The 26,970-nt window shown below is 36.3% G+C and overlaps 1 long non-coding RNA gene across 1 annotated transcript; it reads right to left on the bottom strand.

The window, feature by feature from the left end:
* Positions 1–6,755: 6,755 nt before the first annotated feature.
* Positions 6,756–25,181, bottom strand: LOC129508624 (uncharacterized). Its single transcript, XR_008664220.1, has 3 exons — positions 25,037–25,181; positions 18,595–18,726; positions 6,756–6,830 (listed from the first exon to the last, which is right to left on the bottom strand). It is a non-coding gene; the product is annotated as an uncharacterized LOC129508624 (long non-coding RNA).
* Positions 25,182–26,970: the final 1,789 nt, after the last annotated feature.

Raw genomic sequence — 26,970 nt, 5'->3', positions numbered from 1 at the left:
TTATCAACTAATTTCCAGCACATCATTATAATTGGATTCAATAAACCAATTGAAATAATTCATATTTCAATTTAATATTGTATCAAACTTCCTTTGTGGAAACAAACTCGTGGTTTAGGAGGCCTATCCCAATTTTATGGCTAAATATTTGGGACTGAGGTAGGTAAAACAGTTAAATATTCCCTATAATATTTGCCCCATATTTAATTATTATTTTTGTCTACTACTAGATTGTTAATTAGGATATTTCCCAGATTTTAAGTTCTTGCTATGGTATGATATGTCAGAAAGAACCTGCCTTAGTCCATTTGAGCTAATCTAACAAAATTCTATAGACTGGGTGACTTATAAACTACACAGTTTAGTTGTTTACATATTTAGAGGCTAGAAACTCCAAGAGCAAGGTGTCAATAGATTTGGTATCTGGCGAGAGCCAACTACCTAAATAGCTTTTTATTTTATTTTATTTTATTTACTTTATTTTATTTTCTTTATTTTATTTTATTTGCCATTACTTCACATGATGGAAGGGGTGAGAGAGTTCTTTCCTTTATAAAGGCACTAATTCCATTCATGAGGCTCTACTATGGCTAATCAACTCCCCAAGTCCCCACCTCCAAATTCTGTGACCTTGGGACTTTGGATTTCAATATATGAATGGGGGGCAGGTGGTCATAAACATTCAGACAATAGCAGACCCCAAGAATTAAGCAAAACAAAACAAAACAAAAAAACTTGGTCCATTCTGGATGATAGCCCAGAATCTGTGCTATGACCAAGGGTATCATGTAAACTTTCTAATACTTAGGCCCCATCTCTGACAATAAGACCTGTTGGTACCACTCATTAGTTGTTGGTAAAGAAGATCCAACTAAAGAAATTACATCATGATTCTCTTACCAATTCTGAACCTAATATAAATGTCTCCAGAGGCCATTACTAAAATATGCAGCAGGGAGAAATGGTGGTTCAGGAGAAGGGGACTTAAGCACTCTCATAATCTCCTCCCTCCAAATATCTTATTTCTCTTTTTCAACTTCAGGACAGTTGGCTCTTCCTCCTTCTTCCTTCCTTCCTCCATCTAAAGATTCTCCATTAAATACATTAGCACAATATCAATTCAACCAATTGCCTGAGCTCTTAGAATAGGAATGAGAATGATCCCAAGGCCAACTGGTGCACTAATAAGGAAATTAAATTAATCATAAAATCTTCTCAAAGTCACAAAACCTGGGTTTGAATTCTAGCTCTCTTATTAACTGTGCAACTGTATGTAAATCATTTAGGCTCTCTTTGTCTCATTTACTCCATCTGTAAAATGGTAGTAATAAACCTATATTATAGGGTTTTTGGTGAAACTTAGTAAGTTAATGTATTACAAATGCTTATAATAGAGCTTGACACATAGTAAGGGCTCTGTGCTAGGCAGTGTTGTTATTATCACTTAGTACATGTTATAGAGCATATGCCATTTGGTTGAGACCATGACTGTTGAGAATCAGGGCACAGAAAATGGGACAAATACAGAATTTGTACAGACCAACTACTTGTTTTCAAAACAATGAGTAATTCACTTAATAACTATGACAAACCTAAGTGATAATTAATATCATGCACTATATTGGTGTTTTTTTTTTCTTTATTTATTTATGATAGTCACACAGAGAGTGAGAGAGAGGCAGAGACACAGGCAGAGGGAGAAGCAGGCTCCATGCACGGGAGCCCGACGTGGGATTCGATCCCGGGTCTCCAGGATCCCGCCTTGGGCCAAAGGCAGGCGCCAAACCACTGTGCAACCCAGGGATCCCCTATATTGGTGTTTTAAAACTGGATGTAAAGATGAGAATTCAAGAGCTGAAATCAAAATGTTAGGTCTTCAAATTTAAAAATCCTTGACTTTCTACAGATGGTAAATGAGATATAGAGCAAGGTACTGTTGGCGATAGAGAGGACTCATTCTCCCTAACTCTGTTCTGTAAACATTTCCATCAGAATGACAAAGCCTTAAAGACAATACAGACATTAATGAGAATTAACATACATAACATATTAAATGAAATAAGTATAAATATAGAACTAAGAACTTTAATAACACTTTCTCATTATAATTGTGTGAGTGGTACTTATCATCTATACCTCAGATTCCAGGAATTATATCTCTTCTGCTCAACACTACCCACCTGCATGATGATGTAGTTATAAAACACAAAATATGACTTCCAAAAAATACTGGAATACAATGAAAATCTTTGTGGAAGTGCCTTAAAGGCATATCAAGGAGGCAGCTAAATTCCTTAAGGACAAATGCCCTAAAGGTCTTTTCTACCTTTTTTCTTAAGCACTCTCATAATCTCCTCCCTCCAAATGTCTTATTTCTCTTTTTCAACTTCAGGCCAGTTGGCTCTTCCTCCCTCCTACTATTTCTAATCTGAACCAGCATAGTTTTTCTCAGCATTTTACATTTTCTCTTCCAGAATTTTCCTTAGAAGATAGAAGAGGAAAAGCTGTGAAAACACAGGCCTGTATGGAACAAAGTGTAGAATGAATGAAGGCTTAAAAGCATAAATTCCATTCAGCAAAGACATATTCTGGTAGTTTGGCTTGGATGTTTGGAAATGAATTAAAACCCAATGCCTATCCCAGATAAGAACAGAATGCAAAAGTGAAATAAGCAGGAACTCAGGAGATTATTTTATATCACAAAAAACCTGAAATACAGAACTAAAACCTTATTAGTGGAATTTATTATTTTAACTCAGGTTCAGATTCAAGTGATTTTTACAGAGCTCCTTACAGTCTCCTGGCCTCTGTTCTTCAGAGCATTCATCTTTCTCAGATGTTTTACAGAGTCCCCACCTCTTCCTTTAACAGGCACAAAAATGCAAAATTGCTCTTTAATGTTTCAATCGTGATTATTTTTCTTTTCCTTTTGGGTGTGTTACTATAAGTGAACCATTCTAAAGTTCTCCTCATCTATGCTTTTCTTTTTAAATATAATAGCCACAGATTACTTACTATTGCAGCTTTTAGATGCACCTGAAACCCTGCTTCTCTCCTAAGGCTCTACAAAACAAAACAAAACAAAACAAATGCAACATTTTATGTTAAATGACTAAATTGTTACTGAGTTTAGTGCAGAAATTAATTCAGGTTTTAATTTTTTCATTATAACACAACATTTTATGTTAAATGACTAAATTGTTACCGAATTTAGTGCAGAAATTAATTCAGGTTTTAATTTTTCTCATTATAAGTCATTAAAAGTCCCCTCCCTAGAACAATATATTATATCTGGAGACTCCTTTAACAATCTTAACCCAAATTCGAGAAGAAGGAGGGAGAGAGAAGTTTCATAAAGAGATAATTTTAAGATATCACAAAATGACCAGTAGGCAGAGAAATGCTTTTAGGAAAACAAGATCTCTCACCTCATGCACAAAATGTTAGGGCCAGAATTGAAGAGGAAGAGTAGCTCAGCTTCCTAATTACTAGCCCTTGGGCCTTTACAAATGGAGAAAAATGGACTCCCCGAGGTTCCTCACATTTGGTCCTTTGATGGAGTTTAGTTACAGAAACCTGGATGCTTAGTGCATCCTGAATGTTTGTTTTCATTTAATTTTCAGCCAAGACACTGGACATTGATTTCCTCTTGTGTTTTATTTAAAGTGAATTCACAACTGTGGATGGGAAAACCAGAGCCAAAATCTTCGCCCTGAGCATAAACCAAAGTAAAATCAAAGCATTTCTGAGAGTGTGAGTTGTTCTGTTAAATTTGCTTTAAAAAAAAAAATCATCAAGCAATTGCACTGCTGAAATGGATCAGACATGGAGGCAGAAATCAGACGAGAAACTCTCGGTGTGCGAACTTGTGCGGTATAATTTTCACATCAAAGAGCTTCAAAATAGGATTTTTGCAAGTATTTTAACTTTTAGCTAGCTGACTCAAATCCTTTCTAGAAGTAAGCAAGTTATAAATTATAACTACATAAATAAATAAATCTCATGGTAGTATCCAGCTATCACCCGGTTCAAAGTTTGCCTACCCCATTCTCATCCCGTCCTGTGCAGTTAGGGTCAGAGCTCTTCACATCACAGCATTTTTCCTTCACAAAACTGAATAGGTATGTGGAAGAAGGACAGGCATGTGCTTGAAGATTTTGAAAAGGGGACTGAAGGGCTTAGTAACAGTGATAGTTCAGTGTGAGGAGATGGTCAAGTGTGTTGAGGAGATGAGGCCAGAAAATGTAAATTCAGATGAGTTTGAGGAGAGCTTCTGTGCTACTATAAGGACTTTTTCCGGTGCACAATGCCATCCTAGAAGCTGGATAATTTACAGTTGGTTTATAGCTTATTTCTGTTTCGAGTTATCTGTACAAGCTGCCTAATTATTCTGACATCAGTTTATTCATCTATAATGATGGAATTTGGATTAAAGTTCTATGTGTCATGTGTATTTATATATTATAATGTATATAATACATTATATCTATTATGCGCCTACATGTGTGCATACACACACACACATTTTGAAGGAAAAAAATAAGTAAATGCTAATACAACTATAGATTTCAATTCTTAATAATTACTTGGAATGCAAACATCTCTGCAGTGTCTAAGCCTTTTAACTGCATCTTACACCATATGGTACCATTCTATTTACGTAATATGTCCTAAGTTTTCTCTTGTTTAATATTTTATTTATTTATTTATTTGACAGAGGGGAGAGAGAAAGAGTAAGCACACAGCAGGCAGGGGGAGAGGGAGAAGCAGGCTCCCAGCTGAGCAGGAAGCCTGATGTGGGGTTTGATCCCAGGACCCTGGGATCACAACCTGAGCTGAAGGCAGATGTTTAACCGACTGAGCCACTCAGGCACCCCTGTCCTAGGTTTCCTTAATCCCTTGTTCTTCCTCACTTTGTGCCCCCTCTCTGCAACAATTCTGGTCTCATAACATCCATTAAAGTCAGAGCTATTCCTCAGATGCCAGCATAAACTCTCTCTCCTCTAAGAAATCTTCCAGATATCCTCACAATAAACTTAGAATCATCTTTCCTCAAATTCCCAGGGTATATTTTCACTCTTTGTACCTATTCTGTCTTCACTTAGAGCTCCTTAGGAGTCATCATTCCTTACTAGATTATCAGCTGCTACAGGGAGGAAGAGTTGCATGCTCATATTTGTTACTTTTCCATATACTTTCCCTAGTAACTCCAAATTATTTTGTAGATGGAAGCTGTTCAATAATACTCTGGGAAGCTGTATTGAATGCATAATTTGGATCATGTGATAGAGAAAGCTACAGTGTTACTTATCAGTGCTTACATACATAAAGGGCTTCACTGAAATTAATTTTTATGCAGTAGATAGGAAAATATAAATAAACAGTGGCTACAAGGGCAAGAAAAAAATTCTTAACAGATTGCAGTAGGGAGAGGGTGCATATTCTTTTCCAGATATTTCTCAAAGGTCTGTTCCCATTTTATGAACTGATCATCCTGTGTTTTTTCTATCGTGGTGCATCTTCCTTATGAAATATGAATTCGTGCAGGGTAGCACTTATACAGAGTAACTAAATGAGAAATCTGAAGGTCAGTCTTCTAGAACCAGATTTTCCTCTCCATTATAGTTTAAATTGGGCATTAAACTTAAATTTTTGAACTACCATGTCCTCTCTATAAAATGGGAAAAGGAATGCCTATGCTTTCCATTTGATAGGGTTCTTTTAAAAATCAAGAGATGAATATTCCAAAACAAATCACAGATTTTATTCCAACCATTTTTTTTTAGTTCCTGAATATGTAGTGGGGATCAATCCTCCATAACTATGTACATGTTGTTTTCTGTATATAAAAGTCCATTCTCCTCTTTTATGTGATTAATTCTAATTTTCCTTATAAAATGCAGCACAATGATTATCTTCTCAGGAATACTTCATAGATGCCCATACTTGCTATATGCTCCAACACAGCTCTTCTTGTGCTGAATCATAATCCTTGATTTGATTTTCAATATCCCTCATGATGATGTAAAATCCTAGACTGCAGGAACCTGGATAACCATGAAATCTTTAACACATTGGTGTTCAGTAAATATTTATTGGCTGAATACACTTTGAATGACATCTCAGATCTGATCCAATCTCCTATGAGCTGGGAACAGTGATCTAGTTTTTAAGTTTGTGAAAGTTGTGATCTGGTTTCATAAAATTGACAGTGGTGAACCTTGAATCTGAAATCTGGTAGAGAGCCCAATTCATATATATTTATAAGGGTATCTTGCCTCCAGAAGGTTTTCATTTCTGTATTTTGTTCTATAAACACTTCACAAAATATTTCTCAGGAATAATAGTGGGGAAAAAAAAGAAAAAGAATGAAAAGAAGAAGCATGGGCATAGGGCCTGCTTTGTAAAAAGGCACGCTTCACTTGTTAATTTATTTTTCTTGAATTTCTCCCTAATCCTGTTTCAATATGCTAATCTCCCTTGTTTCTTGATCAAGCCTGCTTTCGAATTGTTTTATATACAATAGCCTCCCACTCTGGAGAGATGACTAAACTTTAATGGCTGTCTAAGGTCCCCCTGCATCCATGTACTTAAAGACACAGAAATATGGGAACAGAATAGGCCATAAAGATAAAATACATTATTAAATGGCATTATTGTCATTGTTATTATTCTCCCATCGAACAAGGAGATGAAGAGCTGAATTGCACACCATATGGTAATTGCTTGGAAGATAACCACAACTTACGGTCACACCTTCAGCATCCAATTGCATTGTTTGCTGCATTTCAGGTGCCAGTGTGGCAGAAGGCCAACCCAGGAAAGATGAACTGGCAGAGAGAGAATGACAGACATTAGGCATAAGTACTTTTCATGTCAAGCCTTTGGCATGTTCATTGTCGAAAAAATCTGTTCTCAGAAATGCCTTCCAAAATACGCAAGTTATGCTATGAAGGCATATGACAACTTCTGCCATCCAGGGATATGTTAATATGGACCATCCTGGGAGATGCCAACTCACAGCCAAGATAATGGGTGATTCCAGATGTCTGTCCAATCCCATTCCTACTGCCCAAGGGAAGTTTGGAAATTTTTAAAAATGAACACTTATATGGAAGTTTTTAGTGTGCAATGACAGACATTCTCTACCAGTGGTCAATTTTGAAAGAGAAAAAGAACAACTTGGACCTTTACTTTTTAGTATATACAACCTTCCATTGTTAGGACCTAATTTAAATCATAGATTTGAATTATCTCCCTTCCCAACAGTAAGAAGATGAACTTTTTCAAAAAGGGAAGAGTCTTACTTTAGATGATTTTAAAAATATCTTAGTCTGAACAGTGTCGTTCGGCTTATTAAATGTTATTTTCACACATTATTTTATTGAGTCTTCCCAAGAACATCATCCCATAAATATCATTTTACCTTTTTTTTTTTCCAGATTAACCATCTTAAGGAAACAGCAAAATGACTTGCCCCAAGTCATTCAACTGGGTTTTACTGGGAGTAAAACCCAAATCTATTTCCCATTTTCAAGTCAAATGATCTTGAGTGATCTGGCTTATGTCGGTGAGCTATCATTTATTATCATTTTCTTCTGGGAATGAATTTGGTAACTCTAATATTGTTAGACTTGGGAAATAACAAATGGTCTGCTCTTTATAAATTATAAAATATATCTATGGGCTCACATCATATTGGCTTGATCGTTAGAAAAATAAATAAGAATGATTATCCCATATTTCAAAAAGTAAAATGAAGTACTCAAAGACATCAAACATGCCCTCCCACAACTATTAACATTAGCTGATCTCTTTGACTTAGTTCATATGCCTGCCCTAAAAGAAATCAGCAAATCAAACTCTCTTCTCTACAATGAGTTAGCCTTTCAAGATGTAATAGGACCTTAAATGTAGAAATACTTTTGGAATTTATTCAGAACAGTAGAAATCTCAATCCAAAAGCACAGCTGAATATTCATGGAGCGTTTTTATTTATCCAAACTTATCCTTGGAAAACACAATTTTGGAACGATAACCATAATATCTTGGGCAGCAAAATTATCTTATATATAAACGTTTGCTTCTGTCATAGCTGTTGTTGTGTTATATGTACACACAAATACACACGTGAATATGCATATATGAGATTAAAAATACTTTTAGAGCTCTAATTGTATGAATCTTTCACTCTTTTCTGGCTATGAAAACTTTCCTAATGAAGAAAGAAAGAATGAAGTGTCTCTGTACTTAAAGGAATTTATTGACTTGCCACTGTGAACTCAGTCTTGGTAAAGGCACTATGGTTTTTAGGGAAAAAAATAAAAGGTGCTTCTTAAGGATGGTGCACTGTAGTAGGGAGAATCAAGGCATACTTATAAGAAATACAACACATGAGTACATGCTGAATAGGGCCCTACAGTTATTTTAATAAATAACAAAGAGTAGTAGTAGATTCATTAGTGACTATGCACACATAGGACTAACTCCTGACAAGTCACTGAGGCCAGACACAAATTGCCCTCCATCTGCCTGGCCTTTGGGGTTGAAGGGGCCATTCAAGAGCTGTTTTCCCAAGTTCACAGAGAAGACCAGGGGAGTACTGCTTCGAGGTCTCTTTAGGCTTTACTCCTTCTTTGAGCTTTGCGCTGGACTCCTACCCAAATTCGTGACACTGAAGCTCTAACCCTCAATGTGTCTGTATTTAGAGATAGGGCCTATAAAGACATAATTAAAATTATATGATGTCCTAAAGGTGAGGCTCCGATACAATAGGATTGTGGCTTGTAAGAAGATGTACCAGACAGCTCCCCCTCTCTGCCACATGAGGAAACACAGTGAGAAGGCCTCTGTCTGCAAACCAGGAAGAGCACTCTCACCAGGATCCAAAACAGCCATCAGCTCATTGTACATTTGCCAACCTCTAAAACTGTGAGAAAATAAATCTTTGCTGTTTAAGCCACCCAGTCCATGGTATTTTGTTACAGCAGCCCAAGCGGACTAAAACAGGCTTCATCACTGAGGGCACCACAAGGGCCTCACTGACTCATCGACTAAGCTCCTGTTTGCTTACTTCACTCCCACCATATCAACCACTTTCATCTTTCTCATATATGTCAGGCAGATTGATATCATTCGCCACTGTGTATGCTGTATGCCCCATAACCAGTACAGGTTACTCCCTCATCTTTTTCAAGCCTTTTTGTAAATGGCGCCTTCTTAGGAAGATTTCACTGACTTCCTAAATTGCAACCCCCTTCACCTCTCCATTTTCTCTGCCTTTTTCCTTTTGTCCGACTTACATACTATATATTTTACTTATTAATTGTGTTTATTTTTTCTCTTTTCTCACTGGCATGAAAGTATCAAGAAGCAAAGATTATCAATCATTTTGTTCATTGTAAAGGCCTCAATATCTGGCACACTACACGTGTCCGATAAATACGAATCACGGTGAATATAATGATATCATAGACCTTGTAAAATCCAGAAGGGATAAGAAAAGGTTAATAAGGGTTAGAAACCAGTGTCAAACGAACAGATGTGTGTTATAGTATTAATAGTATTATAGTATAGTATTAATTCCCTGATTCAACAAGCACATACTTAGACCTGGTACTGGAATTAGTGACCTTTAGAAGTTCACAATCACAAAGGAGAGAGAGGAAAAGGGGATGAGAAAAGGAGTAGAAGAGAGAACAAACAGAAAGTAAGGAAATGAGAATAAGTGTATTATTCCTTCTTCTCAATCACAAATCAATTAAAAGATTGTCCCTTGACACGTTATTATTTTCTTTTTATAATTGTTATAAAGAATATACATTGTATATGAACAGAATGGCAAAGAGAAGAGAAAGGGGGAAAGGATGAAACAATAAAATTATCTTTGGATCACCTATCCAGTTTAGATTTGTTTCTTGATACATATGCAAAACCATAGTTAAAATGATGGTAAATGGTATTGGAGGAAAGGGGGAGGGAAGAGAAAACTATATTGTATAGATTCAGAAACTATCAGAATGGTCAAAATTAATGTAAAAAGATCAAAAGCAAGAAAAATGGAACATCTGGTATACTGTCAATAACTGTGGTCTCCTCCAAATGTATCTCAAGAAATATAACTTCCAGAGCGGAAGTAAGATTATAAAGGAGAAGTGGATGTTCTCAGAATTTCATTTTATTCACTTTGGAAGGAATAAATTAGGATTAGCATAAACATATCTAACACACCATATACTCTCCTTCTCCTTGATATAAATTTGTTGTTATTCTTTTAATCCTTGTCCTTCTGGGAACAGAAAGCTTTATGGAGATATAGCAGAAAGAAAAGCTGCTTAATGGAGCACACTACAGCAAACATTATTGATCAATTTTGTTTTACTTGCAAGAATGATTGAATGTGCAAGTAATTCAGATGTCATTTTGTAGCCTGAACATTTTATTTTCTAGAACGTGTGTTTTCTCTGAGAGAATTTATTTGAGAGAAAATAAAGAACCAGAGATGATGTATTGAACAGGAAAAACATACCATTTGACAAGAAGATTTGTCTAGGTCACCCTCTTGATTTCATGGTACCATTTTGTATTATCAGTGGTGAAATTTTGCCAGCTCAAGGCTAAAGCAAAGATTCTCTTCCAGCATCTCCCATTTTCCCTTCCTTCCTAAACTCTTTATTCTATTCCACCAAACCACTTCTTTCCGTCTCCTGGTGCTTTGAACTTCTCCCTCAAAACTTGCTGTAATATAAAAATCTGAAAAAAAAAGATCTGATAAACTCATTTGTATTAGGTTGTAAATAATTGATAAGCTTTACTTAAAGTGTGGACACTCTGATGACACCTTATCCATCTGCAAATACACATGCAACCATCCCCAAACATCTATGTATTGTAAGAGAGGAAGATAAAGAAAGTCAGAGTAATGTTCCAGTAATAAGCCAAATTGTGCAGAGAGAAGTATGCCTTTCCCTCTGCACATGTCAGGTTAGTGGAGACTGACTTCCTGCTGCTGCTGAAAGGAAATTATGCAAGAATGCCCTAACCCATCTAAGAATATAACCAACCTGTCTCTTTTCTTCAAGCTTTTAAAATTCCAAAATACTTTATCTTTGTGCACAATATGGAGACAATTGTTTGAAAACAAAAAAGAAAAAATTAACATCGAAATCATGTCTGACTTTAGATTGAGGCCAAACAGGTAATCACTAGGAATATGGCTTAAAGGAAACTCACTCAAAAACATCTTCCCTGCTTACCAAATTATCTGCTATCATCCCATTAGAAATTGTTCCCTTCAGGTTACAGAATGGTTTCTAGTTAAACTGAAAAACTTCCCTGAAATATGAAATACAGGAAGTCCAATCAATGATTAGTACTTTATGTGATTGGGGTTCAGTCCCTCTTCCAATACAACTAGCTAATATCGACTTCCTCAAAAAAAGAAATCCACAGATGAAATGTGCCTGGAAGGGTGATGGTAATGAGAGGTCTAAAACAAGTGGTGTCCTGGGTTCAGCTTTACAATCCTGAGTATTTAAGGAAAAGTGTTGGAACTCCAGGAAGAAGTGTCACTGGGACAAAAGATTCTAATAGAAAGCAAGTGAAAATGTTTGCTGACACTCTGATAGTGTCTGAACAATGATTGTCATGATTAAGGCATGATCCTTGTCATCAAAGATTGTTTCCATAAAAAACGGCCAAGTTCTTTGATACTTATATGGACTGGTTACCATGAAAGCCCTGAACTCATTATAGGTCAGGAGATCTGGGTTCAGTTATTGGCTCTCCTTTACTAATTGTGAATCCTTGAACAAACCACGAATTTGTAACTGTTCTGAAGCCCAGTCTCTTCATCTAACAGTGGGGTAACGACATCTTCCCATCAGGTAAATTGTATTGTTATAAATAAAGTCTATATTTTTGTGATCTATAAAGCAGAATATAGTTGGGAGCTATTGTGACATGAAATAAATCTTGACTATTTGTTTTATCGTGTGCCAACCCTCAAAACCCACCATTAGGGTCAAGAGATGATACTGGATATCAATTATTTCCTAAAAGTTAATGATATGAGGCAGGGGAAGAGAGAATCACAACCATAAGAGTCCAAGAGATTGAATAGTTTCCCTGGATGGAGTTCCTCATCAGTGAAAACTTTCCTGGCGATTTAGGAATTATCCGGTCTTAAGCAATGGAAATGACTTCAATTTGCAATAAGAAGGAATTGAGAAAATTTTCATAAAAAGTAAGAGCATCAGGATTTCTTTGGGGTTGTCACAGAGATTTATATAAGAAGTGCAGAAAACATGGAAAGAAACACTGCACCTTAGAAGGTTTTGAATTCAGTTTATGTTTTAATTTTATCCTATAAGCAGGAGGATTCTCTTAAACAAGACTACTGAACATAAGGTACACAAGATGGTTTGAAACAGACCGAGGCTGGAAAGAAATAGGGAATACAGTGTGGAAGCTCCTGTAATTGCCCAAGAGTGGCCTAATAACTATTTTAATTTTAATAGGGGGTGGGATCATGAGGAGTCAGAGTTGTAGGCAGAGAATAGCAATGAGAATGGAAAAGAGACTTGATTAGATAGAAACTGAATTGACAGAATGAGGGTAATGAAGGAGCAGTAATTACATAATCAGGAATGTAGTACTCTAAGTAGCCATAGTACCATTCTTCTATTTCAATTCTCCGTTATATAGGTGGTAATAGTGAGGATCAGAAAGTCTAACCAACTGCCTGTGTAGTAGGACAATTTTAGGTACGTTTTATGCTTTACAGTTTATGATTTTTCTACACTTCAACAACAGCAACAATTCCCATCCTGGAACAACAAGAATAAAGAATCACATTTAACTGAACTAAGGTCATACAAGGACACTGTGAATGATTTACATGACACAGACCTATTTTAATGGTAAAAGAATATTTAGGCAGAAGTTGTCCACAAGCAAATAGAAATGATAGATTAAAACTCAGATAAGAGATTAACAATAAGAATATGTCAATGAGCTTAATGTAAGTAAGTTTTGGATTCCAACCCTCAAAAGAATCTCACTGGCATTTTAGAACAATATGAACTCGATCATGACAATGTAAAAGAAGGGTGGTGTACAATTGGCTGGAATGTTGGACTTGTTTAAAACAAATGACTATTATGTATGTGCCCAGTATGGATGGATATAGGACAAATTCCTGAAGGTCCTGTCCAAGTTTTGACTGATGTATGAAGTGATCTGAGAAATAGGACTTGGAGTTGGTTGAAGGTGAGACAATGTAGAGGCAAAATCATGGGACATGAGAGAGAATATCCTATTCAAGGAATTTCTCAAGAATCAACATGATTGTTTTTCCAAAGTGAAAGTATCAGTGAAAATAGAAGTAAGATCACAAAAGCCTTGGTACACCATGAACCATTTTCAAGTGGTTATCTGCATTTCTTTCAAAGAACAATAAACTCACAGAGATTATATCTTATTATTTTGGGGGGATTGTATTCCAAACCTAACATTTTGCTGCCCACGAAATTATTCTTTTAAAATGTTTATTGTCAATTTGGAGAAGAACACAAATTATTTCAATTTCACAATCTTTAATCTTCTTAATTCTTTAGAATAACTTCTTCAAAATACTATGATTTTGATGATTTGATAATTTATTCTATTTGGGGCCTGGTATGGAAACCACATTTTTATCACTTATGTATTCTGTTTTCTAGGTTTTATGTTCTGTCTCTAGGGGAACCACTTTGCATTGATTTCTACCATATTTTAATGGGTATTTTTAAAATTATTTCACTCAAGGGAATTCAAAATTCTATTCCTAGGTGATATTTATATGTTTTATCTCTTTGCTAGGCTATGAGTTCCTTGAAGTATTTCTCTGTCTTTCATGTTTTCTACATCCAGATAATTGCATAGTGCCTGGAAATAGCAGGAATTTAATAAATGTGTGTTGAGTAAGAGAATTTAAGAAACTATGGTATCTCATTCTGGAATAAATTACAGAGACAAATAAGTGGTATAGAAGAGAACCAAAGGATGACCTAATTAAAAATTAAAGAAACATTTGTTGATGTTGTACTCAGTGTAGAGGCTGCTTTTAGGCAACAGACTTGAGCAATGGAAATCTGAGCAAGGTCAAAGGGCCCATAGTGACCAGGCTCATTAAGCTACTACCCACCTTGAAATAGCTATAAGCCCTAAATGACTGATTACAACCAGGCACAGTTCCTAAGATTACCAAAACAGAAAAAATTCCATATGCCCCCATACTTGCTCATTTCATCCTGTAACTATAGCCCCTCACCTCCACCTCCTGGCAGTCTCTCCTTTGCTGTCCTGCCTGCTGCTCCCTTATAGTATGTTTAATAAACTCTATCTCTTTTGTTCTGCCTTGTATGAATTCTTTCACTGCCTGCACTCTTGGCCTCTACTCAATCTGAACACCCCAACTCAGTCTTGTACAGGTTACCAGACCCATTAAGAAACCACAGTACAATATTACTGGCTTCCATTAAGCTTAACATTTTGTAAAAATTAACAAAGAAATTTAGGAATATTATGAGGGCACCGGGCTAGATATTAGTTCACTATGAATTACAGCAAGAGGTGCCTGGGTGGCTCAGTGGATTAAGTGTCTGCCTTCAGCTCAGGTCACAATCACAGGGTCATGGGATTGATCCCCACATCAGGCTCCCTGCTCAGCAGGGAGTCTGTCTCTCCCTCTGCCTGCTGCTTCCCTCTGTTTGTTCTCTCTCTCTCTCTCTCTCTCTCTCTCTCTCCCTCTATAAAATAAATAAATAAAATCCTTTTAAAAATTTACAGTGAAAAGTAAGTGAAAAAATTAAGTAATAATCAGAATGAAAACATTCAGAATAACACTGTTTAACCTGAGAAAGAGGTTGTACCCCTGGGAATTCGTAGGGGAATGTTTATTTTAATAGAGGATCAAATAAGAGGAATCTATCTGAAATTCAGTAATTTCACATATTTTCAATCCAACTGATGATAGATAGATAGATAGATAGATAGATAGATAGAATAGATAAATAAATAAATAAATAAATAAATAAATATCAGGAACTGTTATTTCCCCAAATAACTACTTAGGAGTCCCTGAACTTCAATTTTTGCCTCCATGAACCTGCAGAAAATACTGTTCAGCTTCCTTAGCCACTCAGTTTTAGAAATAAGAAAATGACTGGAGAGAAAAGGCAATGTCAAAAGCAGAGTTCACCTTTCTGGGTTTTATTTTTCTCCAAAATATTGGCTGCCAAAATTGTTGCTAACTTGGATGTTCCTTAATGTTTTCCTACAGGCTTACTCTTAATATTTTGTTTAACATTTTTAGTTGTTCTCAGCAGGAATCATAGTCCAAAATATCTAGTCTTCTATTGCTGGAAGAGATACTCCCCAGATGATGTTTTTAAGCCCTTGAATTTCAAAGAATTCTGGTGCCAAGAGTTCCAGGGACCAGACTCAGTGCCTTAGGATAAGGATATCCTACCTTTGGGATAAAATAATTAGTTAGTGGCACTGAGAGAAAACTAATTATCTGCAGGCAGAAACTTCCCCAAGAGCCTATCCAGAATTAGAATTTACTTTCACAGCCACTGTCAATAAGTAGTAATTCTACGTAGATCTCACAAATTCTCTAACTTTAATTCTGTTTTTGGCAGAAAGACCTTTTGAAATCTAAATTTTTTATCCCTTCTCCCCCATTCCAGGGAATAAAACCATCCCTGAAGGCAAATGCTTTGCCCTCAGTGCCCTTTTGTCCAGGGTTCTCTCTCAGGCCTTTTGTTCCATCTCTGTAGCTCCTGAGTATCCCAGACCTTTCAGGTCCTACACTTTTCCCCCATAGATTCCATATTCTGGAATTTCTTCCTTTCTTTCTCTCAAAAGACCTTATTCTGCCCTTAATATTTTGGGAAGTTTTGTTTTGTTTCCATTGGGAGACCAGAATTTTCTTTTTCCCAGAATTTATTATTATACACATTGCAGGTGACTAGCATCTTTGATGCCTGGACACTAAATACGAGTGGCAATTCTCAGTCATTCTTCATGGTAGATACTTTGAAACTGTCAACCTTTCTAACCTAAACTGCAGGCATATTTTAAGATGATGTACTGTTTAGGGGTTGGAAGTGGAGATTATATATATTTAATTAGACTTTTTAAAATGCATAGATTTTTAACTGGGATTTTAGATTTGCTTCTTTCTCAAAATAATAGCATTTTGAAACTCTACATAATGGAAGAGGAAAATAAAAATTTCAAGGGTCTTTCTCAAAGTTTTAGAGTGATATTTTACCCTATTATTCCCAGTACTTCTGCAACAGTTTTTATATAATCCCAAGTAAATCAGCCTTTCTTAATAGGAAGAAAAGGTGACACACCATTGCTAAGGCCAACTTCTTGATGCATGGATGACTAGTGGTCTATGCTACCAGAATATGCTAAGGTTGCAAATATGATTCTTGCCTTTCTTTTTTCTTTCACATTTCCATTTATAAGTGTATATAATTTGCTTGGTAGAGCAGACCAAAAGGTGTTTCTTGGCCAAATTCCCAACTGTTTAGAAATACATCCAGTTCTCCAGAAGTTTAGATGAGGTCAGATAAGGCACTAGATTGGTTTAGTTTAGTGGTCAAAATAAATAAATAAATTTAGTAAGGAAGTACATACATTCAGCTTGATGTCCAATTTGTTATACATCATGGTTATATGAACAGAAAAGTAATAATTTAAAGACTCCAATATGTACCACTGGCCAAAATGGATAAAAGACTCAGCAGAAAAAGAGATTTGCTTTATCAGCAATATTATGTTTCCTCTCCCTGTACTGAAAACAGCTCAGTGCTAGCTAGTATAAAGTGAAAAATGGCCTTGAAAAAATAGTTAAAGATGAAAAATATAACAACATTGTACATAGAAAATAAATAATTTTATTACAACCTAAAGAAACATGAATTTAAAAGGATTACTTTCTATTGGCAATGTAAGAAAGTAATTGGAGGAAGAAAAACAAATTCTTTTTTTTCAATGTCAATCATAAAAGGAGTTGCTCACAGAGATGAATACAATTGAAATTTGCCAATCTGAACTCAGAAATGAGAATGAAATTTATACTAAATTCATCATAAACCTCACTACCTTTTTAAGGTAGAACTCACAAACAACATTTTATGTGGGTTTTTTTGCAGGGCATGTAAACATTATATATATATTTATTTTTTTTCATTATATATTTATTATTGTACATTAATGCTCTTAGATGGTGTTGAGATAGGCATCCTTTCATTGCTATATTAGCCTGAATTTTTACTAACTCTTCCTTGATAACCATTAATTCAAGTTGCAGTTGTATGTTTACTCTGGCAAAGTCACTCTACTTCTCATTCTGCTACTGAACTTGTTATTCTAATGTTTCCTAGACTAAAAACCTAGATTGCAAATTTGTTATATAAGTGTGTAATCTTAGAGTAAATAATCTTTGAATCATATCATGGTCTGAGGTTCATCTACTATGAATGGAAGAAATGCATGTGCACACTTAGTGATATTTACTTTGGATGCTTATAGAGTTTAGATTGAGTCTTTGATTTTTAGAGAATGCAATATATTGGATAAGAAAGATTTGGGAAAGTGGAAAAGGAAGGTTTTCCTTTCTAGTAATAGTAGACTAGGTAATTCAAATCAATGTTCCAGGTGACTACAACTAGAAATACTGGATAAAATTTAAATGTATATGTAGTATTTATGTGGGGTTTGTGTGCATGTGTGTGTAAAAATCAAAAAGCACCAGATAACAAAACTGTGAGAAATTCTCAACTGGTACCAATGAAAGCAGATAAGGAATTTGATTCCTGCACTTGTGTATACTTTTTCTTTAGGTGAGTGTAGGTTCCAGAGATGAACCTAGGAAATAAAGGAACACTTTTTTGACAGTCCAGAGAAGATATGGATATAAATATTGATATCCAGAACATTCCAATGAGAATGTGAGGATTCCTCTTTTGATTGGGATCCCACAAAACAGCAGCTTCAAAAAAATAAGTGTGAGCCCCAAAATAGTAAGGTCCTTTCAAAGACTGCAGCTCATGTTTCATATACTCATCTTCTCAAATTAGACAAAAACGGCCCCAGATTTCTAGTACTCCTTGGTGTCTAGCAAGAGCAAAGGTAAATCACCTTTGGAGAAAAGCATCATCTTAGGTATCAAATATAACTGTAAATGTTTTTCCTAATGCCATCTTCAGCATACAATTAATAACAGTAAGTCTCATTTGGAAATGTAAAAATAAAATGTGAACTATATTCAGAAAAAAAAAAACTATAGGGACACCTGGGTGGCTCAGTCCATAAAGCATCTGCCTTTGGCTCAGCTCATGATCCCAGGGTTCTGGGATTGAGCCCCACGTTGGGCTCCCCGCTCAAGGGGGAGCCTGCTTCTCCCTCTGCCTCTGCCTCTGCCTGCCACTTCTCCTGCTTGTGCTCATTTACTCTCTTTCTCTCTGTCAAATAAATAAAATAATCTTAAAAAAAGAAAAAGAAAGAAAAGAAAAGAAAAATAATGTAATGGGGTACCTGGGTGGCTCAGTTCGTTAAGCATCCAACTCTTGATTTTGGCTCAGGTCACGATCTGAGGGTTGTGAGGCCAAGTATGTCACTGAGCTCTGGGGCTTGCTTAAAATTCCCTCTCTCTCCCTCTGCCCCTCTCTACAAAAAAGAAAAGAAAGAAAAAACTATAATAAAACATTTTCAAATGCTCTATATATTAGAATTATCAGTGATGTCTTTATAATATATGTCCCTGAAATGATGGAGAATTTTTTCAGGGAACTGGAAATTTAATAATAAATAAATACATAAATAAAATCCTCTACCTAAAAAATGCAATAACTGAAAGAAGAAACAAGGAATGAGTTTTATGAAAGATTGGACATAGCTGAAGAGACAATTAGTGAACCAGAAGATAATATCTAAAATAAAGAATACAGAGAAAAATAGATTGAAAATACAATACAAAAATGCATGGAGAATGTAGCAAGAAAGCCCTATTTATTTCTACTTGGAGTCCCAGAAAGGGAGGAGAGCACATGGGGCAAAAGTAATATAATGATATGTACAAGTAATATAAAGATAGAATATAACAGATAATGACTTTGAAACATGATTAAAGACAACAAGCCACCCACACAAGAAATCCTAAAATCCTTAATCAAGATATAGATCAACAACAAAACTCAGCAGATTTTAATTGTTAAAAATATAAACAAATAGAAAATCTTAAAATCAGCAGATTAAAAAGGCCTTTCCAAATAGCATCAATTAAGCTGACATCTGACTTCAACACAAACAGTAGAAGCAAAAATATAAGAAAATACCTTTAAAGCAATAAAGGAAAATAATGTCCAAACTAAAATTCTAAATCTAGCAAAGCTTATCCTTCTATAGGGAAGAACATTAAAAAATAGGGATTAAAAAAAAAACTGAAGAAAAAAAAATGATCTTCAGAATTGAACTTATGAAAATAGAAGTTTTTTGTTTTGTTTTTGTTTCTGTTTTAAGATTTTATTTATTTGTTTATTTATTTATTTATTTATTTACTTGACAGAGAGCGACTGCAAGCAAGGGAAGTGGGAGAGGGAGAAGCAGGTTCCCTGTTGAGCACGGAGCCCAATGCATGACTCGATCCCAGAGTCCTGGGATCTTCACCTGAGCCAAAGGTAGACAGATGCTTAACCAACTCACCCAGGTGCCCTGTTTTGTTTTTTGCTTTTCAGAAGAAAAATCATTCCAAGTGGATGGCTAGGAATTCAAGAAGAACAAGGAAACTGGTAAATCATACTAAATATTGACCTAATAAAACAACAATAAAAATTACTGAGTTTAAAATATAGTAAGTATTCTGTAGAACATATATTCTTATGTACACATGAAATTATTCTAGAATTAAAACATATACTGGTCTAAAAAGCCAGTTCCATTAAAATTAAAATGACTGGGGATCAGGAGTGGCTGGGTGGCAGTCAGTTAAGCATCCAACTCCTGATTTTAGCTCAGGTTGTGATTTCAGGGTCATGAGATTGAACCCCTGCATTGCGCTCTGCACTCAGCACAGAATCTGTTTGGAATTCTCTCCCCTTCTCCTTTTGCCCCTCCCACTTGCACTTGCTCTCTCTCTCTCAAAGAGAGAGAGTGCACACAAGCAAAGGGATCAGCAGGGAAAGAAGCAAGCTCCTACTGAGCAGGGAGCCCGATGTGGGGCTTAATCCCAGAACCCTGGGACCATGAACTATGAGATATAGATTTGTCATCTACAAGGCATCCAATCCATGACACTTTGTTATAGCAGCCCAAATTAAGACAATATTGACTGATAATTCTGTTTTAATCTCCAAACAAAGTTAACTTTAGTTAACCAACTAAGAAAAGCTGAGTTTAAAGATAAATTTTTATGATAAATGGAAAGCAAGGAGAAGAAAAATCATCTGAAGGAGAATCACCCTTTCTCCCTAAAGCCAAAGCTGATTTAAGATTAAAAAGTCCAGGGATCCCTGGGTGGCGCAGCGGTTTGGCGCCTGCCTTTGGCCCAGGGCGCGATCCTGGAGACCCGGGATCGAATCCCACGTCGGGCTCCCGGTGCATGGAGCCTGCTTCTCTCTCTGCCTGTGTCTCTGCCTCTCTCTCTGTGTGTGACTATCATAAAAAAATAAAAAAAAAAAAAGATTAAAAAGTCCATGCCTCTTTTTCCTGGTCCCTAACATGGGCCTGCTTAGACTTCCAAAGTGGAATTGGCTTTAGGTCTGTATTAATATTGTGGTAATATAGAAAAATCACAACAGACAAGGGAAATAAAAATATTAAAGAAGCATGTAATACTAAAAAAAAGAATTACCTTTCTTACTGAAATCACTATTGCTAGTCTTTGGGCCCATGGTCTATTCCTTAGAAGTGTTACAATTTTGACTCCATTAAAAAAGAACAATTAATTTAGAGGTCGACATTAAAATTAGGTGTTGTTACAGTTTCTGCCACTGCATGACAAAATGGTCCCTCCCCCGAAAAATGATGAAAAGTCACCATTTTATTATACTACAAATCTGTGAAGACTTCAGGCAGGACTCAGTGGGGCCAACTTATCTATGCTCCAGTATGTTGATGTCATCGTTCAATGGTTGGAGGCTGTAATCATTTGGCAGTACACTTATTCATGTATTGGTAGTTGATGCTGGCTATTAGAAGGGACCTCAGCTAAGCTGCAAGCTGGAACTTCTACTTGTGGCCTCTCCATATAACTCTACTCTGGGCCTGTTTACAAAAAATGACAACTGGACTCCAAGAATAAAAGTCCCAAAAGAGTGAGAGAAAAGTATGTGACATTTATTCATGAGGTAAGGCCATGCTTTGAAGCTTAACTAATATAGGTGTTTAATTGATTTAATGTTACAAAGCATCACTTTTATTTCCATCATACTCTATTGGTTAAAGAGGTAACAGAACTCTGCTCACGATCAATGAAACAGAATCACAGACTCTATCACTAAAAAGGAGGAATGTCAAGTTACATGGTAAGAAGAGTACTTGCAACAGCAGATATTGTTGTAAGCAACATGTTACAACATGTTGGTATGAAGATAGAATAAGGAATCAAGCAATGCACTCTAATGTCATGAGCCCTGCTATTTACATATCCCTCCAAGAAAAGAGAAGGCTTCTAACTCTCAGTTCTCCTTCTAAAATATTGATCAACTTACTAAAAGTGATAATTAATTTAACTTAAGCTAGAAAAAAATTTCAGCATTACCACTAGCTTAAGTATTTGGCCAAAAGTTAGCATGTGGCTTCAAGGTCACTGGCTCTTCATGCTCAATGTATTCCAAATTTGAAGGATGCTTGAGTAAGCTAGTCAAAGATGGAGCAAATCCAGGGAGAAGAAAGAGCCTGTATAGATTCTCAGGATGAGAGACAGAGAGGAGAGCAGGGAGGAGTCAAGGAAAGATGGCCAGCAACTGTGAGCACAAAGAGTGCAGGATTATGCCTAGGGCAGCTGAATCCAGTAAATTACTCAGAGGCTAGGACAGTCTAGGTTAATGACATAGGTCTTTATCCTAAAAACAGTGGAAAGCCACTAGAATATGGGTGAACATTAGATGACATAGCTTGAAAAGATCATTTTGGGGAAAAAACTAAGTAACAGATGAGATTGAAAAGAGACAGTACGGAAACAGAGTGCCCATTTAAGGGGTATTTGTAGTGGTCTGGTGAGAAATGATGGCAACATGAGCCTGGGCAGTAGCCGGGGAGAATGAGGGAGGTAGCCAGATTTAAAGCTGCTCATGTAACCTGATCATTCTGGGCTAAAGAGGTCAGAAGAAGTTTCTATGTGAATATGAATACTGAGTTGAGTTTTAAAGGACAGTAAGAATCAAATGTATGTAACTGGGTATGAAAATTTAAGGAAAGCAGCTTATGAAAACAAATGCACACTGGAATGTGCTCAAGCCATGTTCTGGACATTTGTGTTCATGTGACTTGAAAGGCCTTGAACATTAGCCTAAATCTAAGACAGGCTGTAAATATTAACTTTAAAAGACTCTAATACAATTTGGTTAAAAGTGTTCAATGATCATAATTTTTGTATAATACCAAAACACTTAAAACTAGGGTTTTAGAATTAAATAGAGCAAGCTTTACTCCCCAGTTCTATTATTTACCAGATCTGGGGCCTTGGGCAGTTTATATAATCTCCCTAATATATATATCCCTTAAATCTAAGCTATTTTGGGGAAGATTAAATGAGATAATGCATAATTAATGCAGTATCTGGCATGTAGTACCTGTTCATAAATGTTAATTATTACTGTTGTAACTATGAGCACACTTCCTACTATTGCTTGTTATCTTAAATCATTTACTTTGGAAGCTTATAAAAAGCAGAAGTAATATCTCATTCTCATCAGAGTTGTCATAAGAGTGTCATCAGAGATGGCCTTTGCAGGAGGCAGAGTTTGAACTGGGCACAATGTAATGACCATCACATCACTACATAGTAGGCATCACACTCTACCTACTGCCCCCTGCCATAACGAGTCACACTAATTCATCTTAATTTCTTGTCATTTCCCTTCTCTTCTCCAGAGCACCATATGGACCCAGTTAGTCTCATGAGCATTAATTCAATTCCATAAATACTAATTAAATATCAGTGCCCCGGGGATCCCTGGGTGGCGCAGCGATTTAGCGCCTGTCTTTGGCCCAGGGCGCGATCCTGGAGACCCGGGATCGGATCCCACGTCAGGCTCCCGGTGCATGGAGCCTGCTTCTCCCTCTGCCTGTGTCTCTGCCTCTCTCTCTCTCTCTCACTGTGTGCCTATCATAAAAAAAAAAAAAACAGTGCCCCTGGCACTATGAGAAAATAAGAACTAAAGTCTTGATTCCTGCCCTCCAAGAAACCATGATACCATTTATTCATGTTAAAAAGCAAACCACTGGAAAACAATAAAATACAGAAGACCAGGGGTAATATTCAGTGGAATACCATGAAGAGAAATGTAGAGATGTGTAAATACCATGTAGGTCCAGTGAATGGACAGAAGTTTTATACACCTGAATCCTAAGATTCATAAAAGAAAATAGAGAAAGAATGGTTGAAAAGGGAAAGCTGTGGGCACAGAAGACATTTCCTATTCTCAACAGGCCATTAAAGGTCTCAGGGCAAAAGCAAGTTGAGACCAGACAAAAGCTGATTCACACTAGTGCCTTTAGTGAACCTTGAACAACACATCACACCAAGAACATGGAGAAAATTCATGTAAAACTTCTGTGATCAACTTAGGATATGTTTGGGGAAATGAATTTGTTGTGGCTGCCTTTGGCAATTTAAGGAAGATGACTGAGACCCAAGGAAAAAGGTTGCAAATGACTTTCTAGCCCATAGCTTAATAATTTCAAAGAACTTTGATGTTTGTCAATATTCCAAGAAATATGTATTAAAACTGTAAAAGTCTTTGGGTGTTCTCAATTTTTTTAAAGTCAATTTTTCTTAGGGCTTTCTGAGCAGTACAGCACAGACACGATCCCTTTTCCACAAAGATGGCTGCCTCTAGCGCCTCACACAGAAAAATGCAATTAAATGAAAATCTAATTTTCAAGTGCATCTCGCAGTTTATTCAAAGTGGAGAATAACTCACATTATGAGCTTTCAGACTCCAGGCAGAGCACATTAATGCTGCTTTCCTTTAATAATCCATTTCTAAAACTTGATTTTTATTTTATTTTATTTATTTATTTTTTTTAGAAGAGCTTGGGGATACGAAGAAGCCTATAACTAATATGACCAGACTTAACTCCTCTTTAGAAAACCTGACAAGACCAGCAGATCCAAAGCACAATTGTAGAAAGAGAGTTAATCTCCTCCTTCCTTTCTGTTCATAGCTTTTACCCTGATAGGATAGGATCTGATTTAAACTCTGCCACTTTAAATCAGTTTTCAATCTTGAATCTAACTCTTCTCCTGGGTTTTAGTGCCATATTGCAATGTTAAAGTGTAAAACTCTGCATCTGCCGAGGCATTTGGCTGGAAAAGCAAGTATGTCAATGGCCGTCCCTCGCTGCCATCACACATATGGAATTTCTGTGTTCAGCTCTGCCATCTGGTCGTTAGGCCTAGATTCACTCTTCATTGAATAAGGACCATCTACCATATCAGCGCCTCTTACAATATGCTATCTTTTTCATGGTGTTATTTTGTAGTTCTTCTCTGATGACATTTCCTCTTCCCCACAACCCATTTTTCCCCCACAAATGTTGTACAAAGAGCAACCTTTAATGCCATCTGAGAAAAAAAAAAAAAAAAGCACTCACAATGCAACTGATGTAATTGGAAGAAGAGAAATCAAAATTTCAAGTAGTTGCAAACACAGTGGTAGGATTTTCATAATTACGAACACTGTAGAGTATACCCTGAATGTGTACAAGATAGTCTATGGACATAAAACAGCCTTAACCAAGAAGAACCACTTACCATGATGAAGAGTGTGGGTTAATTGTCCTTGCCATTCCATTTCCCTTATTTATGACAGTCATTATCATGAGACTGGATGACATTTTCTTTTCTATCACAAGGATATGGCCCCAGGATGGTATACAATTTCTGTAACGATGTGCACTCTGTTACTGCTAAACTATTCCCACCTTAGAGATACAAGTTCCTGACCTGTTCATTTCCTCCTCAAACACTTCATCTTGGGAGGAAAGAACAAAGTCCTAACCTGAAAACAAACATCAACTTAACTTCAAAAGTTTAAAGAAAAACCCTCAGTAACCAGTCAACATGAGTCACTAAATAATCACAGATAAACTGGGCTGGAATATCATTAACCTGATCATTAGAAAACAAATCTAAAATCTGTAGCCAGATTCTGTGAAAAAGAAGATGGTGGCTTAAGGCGGGCTTTTAGGTTAACTCTATAATTGAGGCTCAGATTTTCTTTTCTGAAATCTTTCTAAACTCTGGCCCCAATACCACTCCATCCCCAACCACCAATCTCACTGCATTTCTGATCAAAATTTAACCAGTATGTGTTTCATTCTATCAGGAATTTGCTTGGATACTTGCTTAAACTTAATTGCACATACAAATCACCTGGGGTTCTTGTTGAACTACAGAATCTGGGGTGGAACTCATGAGTCTGCCTTTCTAACAATCTCTTAGCTGATACCAATGTCACTGGTCGGAAAAGGATGCTTAGGTTTATCCAAATGTCAGTTGCTCCCGTCCCTATCTACCTTACATCAGGGAGAAAGCAATTTCATAAAAGAAGACTTTGAGCCATGTTAATTTAACTTGATAAGCATCTTCTACATACCAGGTATGATAAATTAGCTATTTTTCAACATTTAAATCTCATAGGCTAAATCTGGGTAATAGTTATTATCTTCCCATGTATAAGTGAAGAAATGAGAGAGATATTGGCAAAGGCAGGATTCAGCCAATTTCTGCCTGACACCAAATCATGATCTGTTTATTCCATTCTTCCTTACTGGGTCACAATGTGCTATTAGAAGTACTATGTCACCCAATCCAGGACTCCTCCCATTTAAAGAGGAACTTCTAGGACTTCTATGCATTTTATTATTATTTTTTAAATTTCTGCATGCCTGAAACTTAGTACAATGCCTGTTATAATCAAGGCATGTTTGTTAAATGAAATAAATGAGCTCACAAAAGGCAAGATTCAGGGCAGCCCCGGTGGCTCAGCGGTTTAGTGCCACCTTTGGTCCAGGGCATGATCCCGGGGACCCAGGATCGATTCCTACATCAGGCTCTCTGTGTGGACCCTGCTTCTCCCTCTGCCTATGTCTCTCTCTCTCTGTGTCTCTCATGAACAACAAAAAAAAAAAAGACAAGATTCACCCATAAGGAGTGAGAAGATGGAGTATAAGAGCTTTGAGCAAATGTTCTGCAGTCACAGAGGCTAAGTCCAAATATCTGATTTTCCACTTATTGGTCATGTGAATTGGGCCAAATTAATTCTTTGCTTTCAGTATCAATTTCCTCATCTGAATAGTATAGAATTATCACAAATTGGAGAGAGTTCTTAACACTATGCTAGCACAGATTACAGCTTCAATAAGGGATAGTTTTATTTATTTATTTATTTATTATTATTATTATTATTATTATTATTATTATTATTATTATGTAGCCTTGTTATGGAATAGTCCACTGTAAGGTGTAGAAGGAACTAGAGCTCTGGTTCTCAAATTTAGTATGCATTGTAATCCACTAGGAGGAATTTTTAAAACTACTGATACTGGAACCTATATTAGAGTTCTTTTTTTTTTTTTTTTTAGATAGAGTTCTAATTTAATTAGCATAGAGAGTGGTCTGCACTGTACTGGGCATCAGCAGGTTTGTGAGTTCTCCAGATGATTATAATATTTTTAAATTATGAT

The sequence above is a fragment of the Nyctereutes procyonoides genome, unplaced genomic scaffold, assembly GCF_905146905.1.
Source record: "Nyctereutes procyonoides isolate TBG_1078 unplaced genomic scaffold, NYPRO_anot_genome, whole genome shotgun sequence".
Lineage (NCBI taxonomy): Eukaryota > Metazoa > Chordata > Mammalia > Carnivora > Canidae > Nyctereutes > Nyctereutes procyonoides.
This window is presented reverse-complemented; position numbering and strand designations above follow the sequence as displayed.